The sequence below is a fragment of the Eretmochelys imbricata genome, chromosome 13 (assembly GCF_965152235.1).
Source record: "Eretmochelys imbricata isolate rEreImb1 chromosome 13, rEreImb1.hap1, whole genome shotgun sequence".
Classification (NCBI taxonomy): domain Eukaryota; kingdom Metazoa; phylum Chordata; order Testudines; family Cheloniidae; genus Eretmochelys; species Eretmochelys imbricata.
In genome coordinates this window covers 4390273-4402615 of record NC_135584.1, presented here as the reverse complement: position 1 = coordinate 4402615, position 12343 = coordinate 4390273, and the positions used below count along the sequence as shown (strand labels likewise).

General features: G+C 43.5%; 1 protein-coding gene and 1 long non-coding RNA gene across 7 annotated transcripts in view; one reads left to right on the top strand and one right to left on the bottom strand.

Annotated features, from left to right (window-relative positions):
* Positions 1-370: 370 nt before the first annotated feature.
* LOC144273730 (uncharacterized) lies at positions 371-5450 on the bottom strand. Its single transcript, XR_013347788.1, has 2 exons — positions 5158-5450; positions 371-498 (listed from the first exon to the last, which is right to left on the bottom strand). It is a non-coding gene; the product is annotated as an uncharacterized LOC144273730 (long non-coding RNA).
* Positions 5451-5730: 280 nt separating this feature from the next.
* Positions 5731-12343, top strand: part of ZBTB46 (zinc finger and BTB domain containing 46) — a 107841-nt gene continuing 101228 nt past the window's right edge. For 2 of the 6 annotated variants that reach the window (XM_077832662.1, XM_077832657.1), the window contains exons 1-2: positions 5731-5835; positions 6844-7066. The gene's annotated coding sequence lies outside the window, so the exon portion shown is untranslated. The remainder of the gene's footprint in view (positions 5836-6843; positions 7067-12343) is intronic. The other 4 variants (XM_077832659.1, XM_077832660.1, XM_077832658.1 and 1 more) reach the window with 4 other exon arrangements.

The following is a 12343-nucleotide window of genomic DNA, read 5'->3' as shown; positions in this document are numbered from 1 at the left end:
TACTTGTACTGGTACACTATTTATGCAATCTGCGTGAGACAAAGGGCTTGTACACAAGCTCTGCAATTTGTTTGGTTTCTACAGAAAACAGAAAGATTTCTTTGCAGACAACAGGGAGATCCCTCAGTGGAGTCCTTCCTATACAAATGGACTGGTTTGAGAGATTGTAGCAAAATGGCTTTCGTTTAATGGAAAACTAGTTTATTTCTCTAATAATGTAGATATTAGCATTTAGTTAGGGGCATTTATCTGTTTGTATCTCATAACAATGAAAAAGACAATGAAGGTGCCCATCCTAAAATGAGACAGCGCAACTGAGCCATTGTAAACTGTATCACAGTTTGCAAGCATGAAGGGACGGACATAGGGGTGAAGAGGGAAAGGAGAAATCAAATTTATTCTAAACATGTCACCATTGTACTATTGGGCTCCAGGAAAAAGAAAAGCCCACATCTCTTGTTCTCTCCGATGTACAGTGAGTCCATCTTAAATAAAGACCTGCAAAAAGAAAAGATCTGATTAAAGGATAAATTGTCAGCCTACCAGTCCAAAACGCAGTGTTAGAGGGAAGTTGACCCCAATCAAAGGAGAAACTTGTTAAAAGAATATACTCCCACCCAGTGCACCAACGTATAAAATTAGATAGAAAGTGAACCTGATGCAAAATGGCTTTTAAAATGGAAGCAAAGACCATTTACATGATTGACTGTAAGAGGAAGACTATGTTGGTACAGCAAAGTTATCCATACAAAAGTTATCCAAACAGACTGGCTTCTCAGTCTGAACTAAAGATGGACACAAACAAATACCCTAGAGCTCAGCACTTCCAGATTATGATGAATTTGCAGTGGGACCTGAATGTTGCAGCTTGGGCCCCTCTCTAAATTCAACATTTTGAGGGGAATGTATTTTTGGAGTATTAAACATCTTCGGAGTCAGGCCAGTTCCTTTCAAGAACTGCACTGAAGGAGGTCAGTAGGATGTCGCTGGTTAAATATGTTATAAACGATCATCATCCCCCACCCCTTGAGTTTTTACAAACCTGAGGACTATTTCCTGTTGCTTCCCACTACTTGAATACTTGGTGTTTCTGCTCCTCTCTAATGATGTGCCTTGATTAATAATGAAAAAACAACATATTGCCCCAGTTCTGCCCTTCAGTGCACAGAATAAAACTAAACCAACATTGTGCATTTAGTAACACAAATAGAAATAGATTTAACTTTCAAGCAGTTAAACAGCAGAGCATGGTAATGAGAAAAAATAAGTGTGTGTGGGGGGGAAGAGATGGGGGTGGAGAGAGGGAATTTTATTCTCCTGGGGTTTTTGTAATCTTCATTCACCATATTTAGTAGGATTGTGACTTGCCCTTGCTAGCTCACGGAGAATTCCCCCATGTGTTTACTCCCACAACCTAGTGAATGCCTCCTTACACATCATGGAAAAAAAATACAATTGACATGTTGACTCCCACTAGAGAAGGAATTCTCACTCACCAAGCAAGCACAGGCTGGGAGTATGTCTGTGCGTGAGAGAAAGAGACAAATACTTTTTCATTAGCTCAGTTTAAATGTGGTTTACTCCTAAAATGACCTGGTCAGGGATGCACATCACCTCCCTTTTTTCCGTTATGGTCCCCTGACAAAGAAACCAGATGACCTTTGATTCAGTGTAATATGGACAGGAGTATAGGTCCTTTAACCCTTACTTGTGACATCAGAGGTTTGGAGGGAAATTGGCTGAAAAAGGTGAGAGTCTTGGAATTTTCATGCAACCAGAACCACCACGTTGGGCAGTAACGGGTCCCAGTCAAATTGCTTTCTTCCCACTCTGGTCAGAAATGAATTGGGTCTGAGGATTGGGATTCATTTGTAGGGTGCATGGAAAACCCTGTCAGAATGGCCTCTTGAAAACAAGAACTCTGACAAAGAAGCTCGTCAGCTCAGAATGCTTATTTGGTTTTGGACATCTATTTTAGGGTACAAAACACAGAGAAAAAGAGTGATTCAGCCATTTGGGATTTTGTCTTCGTCTTCATTCTGAATTTAGGAAAATTACAGAGGTAGAAGAAATTACTTTGCATTTATCAAATGCAATGTCTGTTATGGTTTATAGATAGACAGGGGGACAGAGGTGTCTAGAGCTGAGCAGGGGACTGGGAGTAAGGATACTTGAGAAGTACTCATGGGACCTGCAACTGAATCATTCTGTGAAAACAGGCAAATCGTGTAGCCCTGTACCTCAGTTTCCCAGAAACCATGTGCAAAAATGTGTGTGCCTAATTTGTGTACACAGTTATTGTGAATAGATGCTCAGCATTTTCACATGCCCATATGATGACTGTCTATGTAGAGTAAGCATGCAAATATGAATGCATTAAAGTGTTCATATATTCCTTATCACAAGAGAACTGCTCGCAAGAATGTGACTTCTAAATGCTTCTTCAGTGCTAAAACGAAGGCTGCAGATAGAAGCCTCAACGTCCCTGGGCATATGGTCTGGATTTATGAGCTTTGTGATTTGGCAGCCTTGGAAAGGTGGGATACAGAAGAGTTACACTCAGTCTGAAAACCCCGTGGTCTTTAATCCTTGACATATATCATCAATGTTACACACTATTAAACTCTGTATCATGCTTCCAGGTGACGTGCTCTTCATTCAGCAAACACCTCTTGGACCACACCTAGGGTGACCAGATGTCCTGTTTTTATAGGGACAATCCCGATATTTGGGGCTTTGTCTTATATAGGAGTCTATTACCCCCCGCATCCCCATCCCAGTTTTTCACACTTGCTATCTGGTCACCCTAACCACACCATCCTCCCTTTCTACCTTCCTTTCTCCTTCTCTCTTCTTTTCCCACTGTCAGTTCTTTCCGGGGAGCAGCTTCCCCTCTTCTGAGGACAGATTGTGTAATTGCATACTTACTTAAACTGCAATACAAACTGCTAATCAAAAGAAAACAAACAAACAAACAAAAACCTATCTCTACACAGCAAAATACAGGCTCAAGTGTATTAAACCCTTCCAGCTTTCCCCAGCCCTTTGTGTTCTGCAGCTTCAGGAAACTCAGCCTCTCTCCACCCTCCCCCTCTTTGAAAGCATTCCCCAGGGCAGTGCCCAGTCTGCAGCTGCTGCAGCTCATGGGGGAGTGAGTCCAGCATGACACACACAACTAAATAAATAAATACTTTCCTCTAACAAAGAGAGGAGGAAGAAATCCTGAGTAGGGGTAGAACTAGGGCATGCATGTTTGGAATTGAAGGAGTCCAGGGGTGATAGGGGAATTCCTGCCTGGAATCAGAGGAGTCTTGGAAAGAGAAGAGACCAGGAAAGGAATAATAGGGTGGTTTACCTATCGATAACACAGAGTGTTACAAACATACTTAGCTATAGTTATATGGCCTGATTTAATGTGTTCCTCCCCCACAACCCAGCTTCCACTTGTGCACCTGTAATTGTAGGCACTACGATTCAGCTTTAAAGCATTCAACAGCTGCAACCACAGTGGAAATATTCTAATATCTGTATGTACATGTGAGGATATGTTCACATGTAAAACCCATCAGATAATTTAACATGGACAATGGGGATTTGTGTGTTAAAATTCTGTCACCTGCACACAGGTGAATTTCAACTGAATGTGCAGCGATGTGCACACGCACAAGATTGGGTTTACATAAAAGGGGGCTGAGGTCTAAAAATAAGGCCCATTACTTTTAATTTTGTATTCCTTAAACTAAGAATTGTGCCCTTCACTGCATACATAGACAACTACTGCAAACTGTTCATTTGCATTTTAATGGAATTCTTTCCTGGAAGATGGTAGTTGGACTCCTTTAGCAATACAGAAGAAAAGGTAATTGAAAAATATACTGGAGTGAAGACATTTCATTTTCATTAATTAGTTGCATTGGGGTTTTTTTCTAAAATAAAATGGTTTGGGTTTTTGGGGGGTGGGATGGAGTAGGAAGAAAGACATGCTGGAACAACTGTTCATCCACTTTAAAACATACTAGGGATCAAAAGATCCTTTTAGGAATGCACTTAAGTAAGGAGCAGTGGTGTAATTTGACTGACTTCAGAGGAATAGATTCTCTTTACTCCTGGGCTGCATTTGACCCACTATCTGTGTGCATGGGGAAAACAGTCTATCTCAATAAGTGACCTTATATGTACCATGATTTGAGGAAAAGGAAATTAGGGAGCAGATTCTCAGAGCTTAGGCACACAATTCTGTGCAGTTGCTGAGGTTACACACAGAAATCAGATAACTGCTCATAAATGGCCACTTCCAGTTATTTGCATACATAATTACCCAATTTGTGTGCATAATCACAGTAAGTGCATGTACTTAAATACCTGGAATATTTGGTTCTACATCTTTCCGGCTAAATTGTGCCCTAGTACAACTGCACAACAACACAGGCTTCAGAGACCCATTGTCTTGCCTGTTAAAGCCATCTCAAAAGTGTGGTGTCCTGCATACTCTAAATCTGTTAGCTCACTCCCATGAAATATAGTCCAGTTCTTTGATCTTTTGGTCGTTATCGTCAAAGGGCCAAATTTGGCCCTGTTATCAGTTATACTTGGCACTTATATAATGTATTTCAGCTGCAGATCTCAAGGCATCCGACATAAACGAGTAAGAATTATCTCCATTTTACTGTGACAAAGTGATCAAATCCAATTCTCTTGACTTCCTGCCATGATCTCTATTAGACCCACAGCTGCCCACTTGCAATCCCATTGAAGGCAGGGATCTCTGAAGTGAGCATGGCTGTATTGTTCTTGGGGAACAGCTTATCCTTCATAAGAGCTGTCCCTCCTTCATGTGTAACTAAAGGATTCCCCCTTGTTTTTGCTGATACAGACTAACACAGCTACCACTCCGAATAAAGTACAGACAGTAGCTTTCAGAGCAGCAGCCGTGTTAGTCTGGATTCGCAAAAAGAACAGGAGGACTTGCGGCACCTTGGAGGCTAACCCATTTATTTGAGCATAAAGCATTACAGCTCACTTCCGCTCACGAAAGCTTATGCTCAAATAAATGGGTTAGTCTCCAAGGTGCCGCAAGTCCCCCTGTTCCTTTAGAGAGTAGCTTGCAGAATCTCCCTATGGGCACACACAGAAGGTCATCCCATAAAAGATACTAACCTCACCCAGCTCGTCCCGCTAATAGCCCGCGACCCCTAACATCCCGACCTTTACCAGTAACCCGCCGCGGGGGCCGGCAGCGGAACCCGCCAGGCCCCCAGGCGCTCTGGGGGTGTCTAGGGGCGCTGGGCCTGGCTGCGGGGGCTGGGGCAGCTGCGGGCCAGGCGCTGCTCCCGAGGGGGCACCTCAAGAGCCCCGGCACAGGGGGGCTTCGGGGGAGGCCGGCAGCCCCCCGGCAAGGCCAACGCTCCACCGCGCACCCCACCCCCTTCTGGGGGTGCCTCCCATGATGCTCAGCGCGCTGCCCTCACTTCCGGTGTCCGGCAGTGCCTGTGGCTGGCGGCGCCCCCGATCCGCGGGCGCAAGGGAGCCGGGAGGAGGCGGGGCGAGGGGCGGGGCTTACGGAGGCCTGTGTCCGGCGTCATCCAGTGGGAGCGTAGCAGGGGCGGGGGGGGAGGCCGCACGAGTCCCTCAGGCCACGCCCCCGCCCTCACCGGTCTCGGGCCCGCGCCCGCGCGCCCGCCGCCTGGGAGCGCGCGCCAGGGGGAGCGGCGGGAGCGCGCCCCGCCCCCCCCAGCTTCCCCCCCCTCATCCCCACCCGTGAGGAGAGACATTGAGTGACCGAAGGAGCCAAAGCTCCGGCCGCTCCGAGACCCCGCTCCCCTGCCTGGGGCCCAGGTAAGCGAGACCCCCCAGCCAGGCTCCCCCTCACCCCGGGGGCTCGGCACGGCTGCCCGCTGACCCCTTCCCTGAGGAGAGGGGCCGGTGGGACTCCTTTCCGGCCCGGTCAAGGGAGGGGGCCTGAGCCCCCCCCCAGCCCGTTCTTTCCGCTTCTCCCGGCCCCTCAGGGGAGAGGGATTCGCGCCGCCCCCCTCTCCCCCCCCGCCCATCGACCTGCCCTCCCCAGCCTGGCCGGGGGCTCCGGGCTCTCCCCGGGGACTGGCCGCTCCCCCCGGCTCGGCGGGGTCCCGGGGCAGCGCGGCGACGCGTCCCGCTGGAGGGGGGGGTGTCCGGTGGGGCGCCCGGCGCCCCCGGGGCGATGGGGAGGACGAGCCGCTCGTCGTCCGGGGTGGGGGGGCTGGCTAGGGAGGTAGCTGCCCCCACTTCACTCAGGGGCGGGGGGGGCGAGCACGGGAGTCGCGCGGCGCTTCGGGGGTGGGCGGCGCTGGCCTGGCGGAGGCGCCCCCCCCGCCCCCCAAGGAGATGAGGGAGGCAGTTACCCGGCAGCACAGGGGGGCTGTCTGGGGGTGGTGCTGGAAGCCTGGTTCACACGCTGCCGAGGACACCCCCTCCCTGGCTGGGTCGGGGGAGTGCTGCTCCCCCCCCCCCACCGGGAGTGGGGTAACAGCGGGGTGGGGGTGTCAGTGCCGCGATTCCAAGTGCGGGGGTCCTGACGGTGGGGAGCTTGTCTGAGCCCAAATGTCTCCCCTGCCCGGTAAACACTCTTCTCTCTCCCTGAACCTCTCTGAGCCCCCGGGGGCCGCTGGGCTAAGCCCACTACACTCGGTGGGGAGGAAAGGGGGAAATGTTCCCTTTGTGGAAGGGGCATGGAGCCCCTTTTGGCACGCCTGACTGACTTGGTGTGGGTGGATGGGTTAACTAGGTGAGTGGCAGGGTTTGACCCCCCCTCCCCCATGACTCGTCCCCCCTCCTCCCTCTTCCCCCCCTCCCTGTAACCTCCAAAAGGGGAATTTTCCAGCTGGTAATTTCTGCTGCGTCAACACCCAGCTCAAGGGAGAGGAGAGGAGACAAGGGGGCATTTTAACAGCAGCTCCACTTGCAAATAACAAGCCTGAATTCTGGCTCCAGAATTAAAAACCTTTCCACCCCCAAAAAATCAGCATCTGTGCAAGTTGGACCAAGAGTTTGTCAAGAGTGTGGTTCAAAACTGCTTGGAAAAAGGGATGAGGTAATAATACTGGTGAAGCATGTTGTATTTCTCTCTCTCTCCCTCTCTCTCTTTCTCTTTTTAAAGCCAGGCCTGTTTTGGGTTATTGTCTCCCCCTAAAGCCAGACACAGATCGCCTGGCCTTGCCTCCATTTTAATTGCAGGCTGAAATGGGGGAAGTGACCCTATTTAAAAACAAACAAACAAACAAAAACCCCCTGAAAAACAATGCCTCTCCTCTTTGGAGATGTAGGTGATTTATAAGTATATTAAAACAAATGCAAAAGTGACTGAAATTGTTTTCTGTCAAGGTGAAAAACTACTTTGCATAACCTCTCCCACCCCATTGAAAAAACAAAGTATTTGTAAAAATAGGGGGAGAGAAGAGGTGTTTTGGAAGGTGCTTGTAAAATAAGGGGTTGTAGTATTGGATTGCCTTTGTATCCCTGTAAATAGACGTGACAGTTTCACAAAGTAATACAAGTAGTGTCTGATAACTCAATCCCAGATGACAAATAGAGAATGGAGCAGATTTTAGTGGGAGGATTTATCTCTTTGATAGGAAAAAAAAAATGTTGATACTTAATGCACCATTAAAGAACCTGTGTTAAAATGTTTAAGTGAACACTTTGAAGAAATCCAAATAACTAGAACAATATTTTATTTTTTACACCTGCCAAGGAAAATATAAACAAAGAAAGGTTTAACAGAGACTTTTAATGACTTTCCACATGCTTTCTATTTTACAATCTGAGTGATTCATTTGGCATGGATTATAGGGACAAGATTATTATCAGCATTGTTTAAAGATATGCTAATTAGCATATGTGTTTTGCAAAGGGTGCTATTGCAGACACCTGTACGGAAGTTCTTACATGCATATTAATTGCCTTCTATCATTTTTTACATTTAGTTAATTTAGTATGGGTCTAGCTCCCAGTTCTTGTCCTCAACAAAATGTTTATTACATGTTTAAATTTTCTGTCTAGTTCCATTTTTGTTAAATTACCTACCTTAAAGGGACTTTTTCTAAAGAGAGGATGGCGGGGAGAGAAGGGGGAAGAGAACAGTAATTGAAAGAAAGAACAAGGTTAGGTGACCTAAAAAACGGACAAAAATGAGGGTGTAATTTTACAGAAGAAGCTTGCAGTTACTGGATACTTTTTCTACTTGTACTGAATTTTTTCTTGTATATTGTATATCATCATAACTATTATTGCAAGAGTTAAAAGAAGATGCATTCACTTCTTATGGCAAGTTTTTTGATTGTGGATTAAATTTGGCTTTACTGATTTGAATTCAGAGAAATGGAATTTAACCATGGTTTGTCAAGTTCTTTATTTTGAAATCCTTTTAGTGATGGAAAAAATGGGAGGAAAAGTGTATTATTAGTCACAACATTTTCAACATGTGGTGAAGAATTCTCACTTTGAGGTGTTTTTGGGCGCTAAAATAGAAGCTGATAGAGAAGATTGCCCCATGGGCCATGCTGGGAACTACATAACAATATTTATATTTGTATTTGCTGGAATTCTCATACACATGGTCCTGAAAATTATGTTTTGGTTTGATAGACTAATGGATTAATTGCAATTTAAATGGAAAATTTTATATTTTTTTTGTTTTTCTGATTCTAGCCTCACTATTGCAATAAAATAGCATCTTTTTAGATTCCAGTCACTTTCATTTACATTTAGTTTTCATGTAAGTGATGGAAATAAAGTTTTTATATTTTTATAGTGCTATATGCAAAACTGAGAGTAAATTTTACAGACTTCAAGAGTGAAAATTACAATTTCATATTTTAAAAGCCATATAATATAACTTCTGTTAATGTGGTGATATACATTTATTAAGTGGAACTTTTGAAAATATAACCTGTACACATGATTCTTAGAGACTAAAGAAAATGGGCCACTTTCTCCCCATGGTCTATGTTTTTTCTGGGACAGTTGTACAGCAGTGGATATGTTCTTCTATGCAAGAGGCATTTATAATTGGAAAGCTTAGAGGAAAACCAGATTGGCAAGTAGTTCCCCCCCCCCCAAAAAAAAAAAAAAAAGGAGAGGTTTTTAGTCTATTTACCGTTTCTATATTCATTCATGCTCTGGCACGGTGTTGCATTGATGTGGGATTGGGTATATTTTGAAACTATTTTTGCCTTGCCTTCTATTCCCAGTTGAAGTTTCTCCTAAAAACACCCATTTTGATCTATTATATACATATGCTTACATTTTTTAACAAAATGTTTCCTGTCCTGCCAGGTGAAGACTACCATCCAATCCACGTTTTTGTTCCTAGTTAATATTTCTTGCAACAGCCCAACTTTTTCTAAGGCTTCTTTCTCAGTGACTATTTGTGCCTGTGTTAACTAGCTACTCTAGAGCACTCCATGATGTATTTTGAACTGTCTTGCTCTGGTGTGAAGCACTCACATGGGTTTTCCTTACTCCTACATGCTTAGTTTAATGGGCAAACAAAGGGGTAAGGAGAGGGCTTAGTTTAAATCTTAGAACAGCAGGTAGCTGTTCAAATGGATATTCCTTATGTTCATTGTAATTCCCTGGAGCCAGCAGTTTCTGTCCATTACTGGCAACAAACTACAGCAGAAAATTCTGACACTTTACACAAAAGGATTAATATAACATTCTTATTTTGTTGTCAGTTTACTGCTGACCTACTTTAAACTTTCTGAATGTGCAGTGTACTTGTACAGTATGTCTCTAACACTTATGTATCTTACAATTCATTAATGATGATGGAAAATGTCCTGTGTGGTTGTCTGTAAATTGCAGATACAATAAAAAGGACCTAACAAAGTTGTGGGATGCATAATTTTTGCGTAGAGTGCAGTGATGATACTGGTTGTTTAATGATGCCTGTGATATTTCATGCTGTTTACATTAAGATATAGACATGAACATATTTCCGGTGTTAACTTTTTAACGAACCATTGTTTTAGGGGGTTTGTATCAAAAGAATATTCTCTGGTGGTCTTGGCTAGTTCTTATTTCCCAATCTACTAGATTCCCCAGACCTTCTAATGTATTAATTGCCACTGGTGTTCTATCAGTCTTGGGGCAGGGGAGAGAGGAATTTTGACTCCCACAGCCCAAAGTATTAAATTACTTATCTGATGCTGCCTTGATGTATCTGGCTGCACAGCAATTGGGAGATTTGGGTTCTGATCCCACCTCCGCTAATGACTCAGTGTGCGAGTCACATAATCTCTATGTATATCTTTGGCCATCTGTAAAATGGGGATGCTAATGCTTACCCACCTCTTTAAAGGGCTTCCAAATCCATAGATGGTGTGTTATATTAGCATGCAGCATGTGTATTCTTAATTAATTAATTAATGCAAAATAGTCTGAAATTTTGGGTTCGTTTGTCAAACACTTTTTGGTATATTTCTGTAAGAGGCTTGTATTTCATTCTTCTTTAAAGTCATCAGCAATATAGTTAGGGGAAATTACAGCTGTAATTTTCTTACCGAAGCACGCCTTTAGGAAACATTAGTTTTTTTAAATTGAAGTGTGGATTTTTCATTACTCTTGAATTCTTTGCTGACAGAATTCTAGTTAGATGGAACCATGGTCTGCTTTATGGTAGAAGTTTGATTATACGTGTGTGTGTGTGTGTATGCATGCACAAGAATGGGCAATATGTCTGTAGATATGTGCAGTAGATAGTTGAAAAGTTACAGGTACTTGCAGAGTGACAGTAGGTACTTGAAGTTTCCCTTTAAATATATGCATACCTGCACCCCGTACCCATATTATTATGGGGTTTGTTCCTGTTCAATTATTTTATTATCTTATACATTTATTATAATGAATATGAATAATTAGTATACCTAAAATTCACTTATATAATGAGGTTGGGATGGGAGTTTCCAGATTAGGGGCAGCAAAGAAGTCTAAAATATTCTACACATACAGTTACTCACTGGTGTATGTGCTGAAATATGCTTAGTAACTAGAATGGCAGGGTATATGTGCCAAGAATTTAGCTACTGACTGTACTTAGCAAACTGAGCAGGGGTTCACATACTGAGGAATAGTTATAATTGAGAGTAGTTCCACACATACCCAGTTACCTTTCACAATTTTTTCTTATGTTATTACTAAAGCTCTTTGGATATAAATGATCTGCTTTGTTCCATCCAAGCCAGTCTTCTCTTTGTCACAAGTTGAGCAATGTAGAGTCCGGAAAACATACCAGAATAGGCAGTTGATCTTTCGTCCATTAACTGCTCTTGGTGCTTGATATCAGATGCTTGAGGAGAAGATGCAAAATCTTAATTGTGCAGTACTATAGCATGGGGAGAAACTTCTTCCTGACCCTGGCTGGCTGAAGCATGAGGATTGATTAGTGTGTGTGTGTCTGTGTGGTACTTGGGAAAAAGCTCTCCCAATACCAGCTAATTTGGGGACTAAACCAGATAGCCTGGATGAAAAATACTTGTGCTGCCACACCCTTCAGAACTATGCCCCCGATGTTTTAAATAATGAAATGGTTGTGAACTGTGTTTATTTGTATCGTATTGTCAAACAGTTTTCTATTTACAATTTTTAAAAAAAATCTTAACTTACTATCACCATATTCTTCTTGGTTTCTTTCCGTTTCCTTTTTTTTGTGATAGGTTATTGGATTTAGATTAGGTTTATACACCCCCCAAAAAATAAAAATAGAAAGGGATATTTGTCTATAATAAGTTACCATAAATAACAAAAACAGATCATCCACAAAACACCAAACATGGTGTATTTAATTCTGCAGTGTTTTCTCTTTTTCTTTTATCATCCTTGACTTTCTTATAACTTTCTTAGCTTATGTTAAATTCTCTACCTCAACTTTTACATTTTGTTTTTCTCCCATGTCTCCTGCAAAAGCCTTCTCAATTCCATACTTCTCTTCTCTAATGTCTCATAATTCTTCCTCTTTCTTTCACCCACCCCTTTTCACATTGAGCTTGGAAACTTTGTCAGACATCCCATAGTGAGTGTACTAAACCAAACAGCCAAAAAACAATAAGAAGGGTGAGGAGATCTCACTCTTTAGGAGCAATACCCGGTGAGATACAGTCTCTAATGCTGAGATTGCTGCTAGGGTGCTTGCTGTTCTTTGACCTGCTTTTGGGGGCTTGACATACATCTCAAGCATCCTATAAGGTATCCTGCTTTTCAGATGCTTTATTTGCTAATTTCTGTTTTTTCCTCTGTGATGCAAGCCCCAGTGGTGTGAGCACTGTTGGAGCTGTTGTTCTGTCTCTGCTACATAGGTTACAGTCTGAGG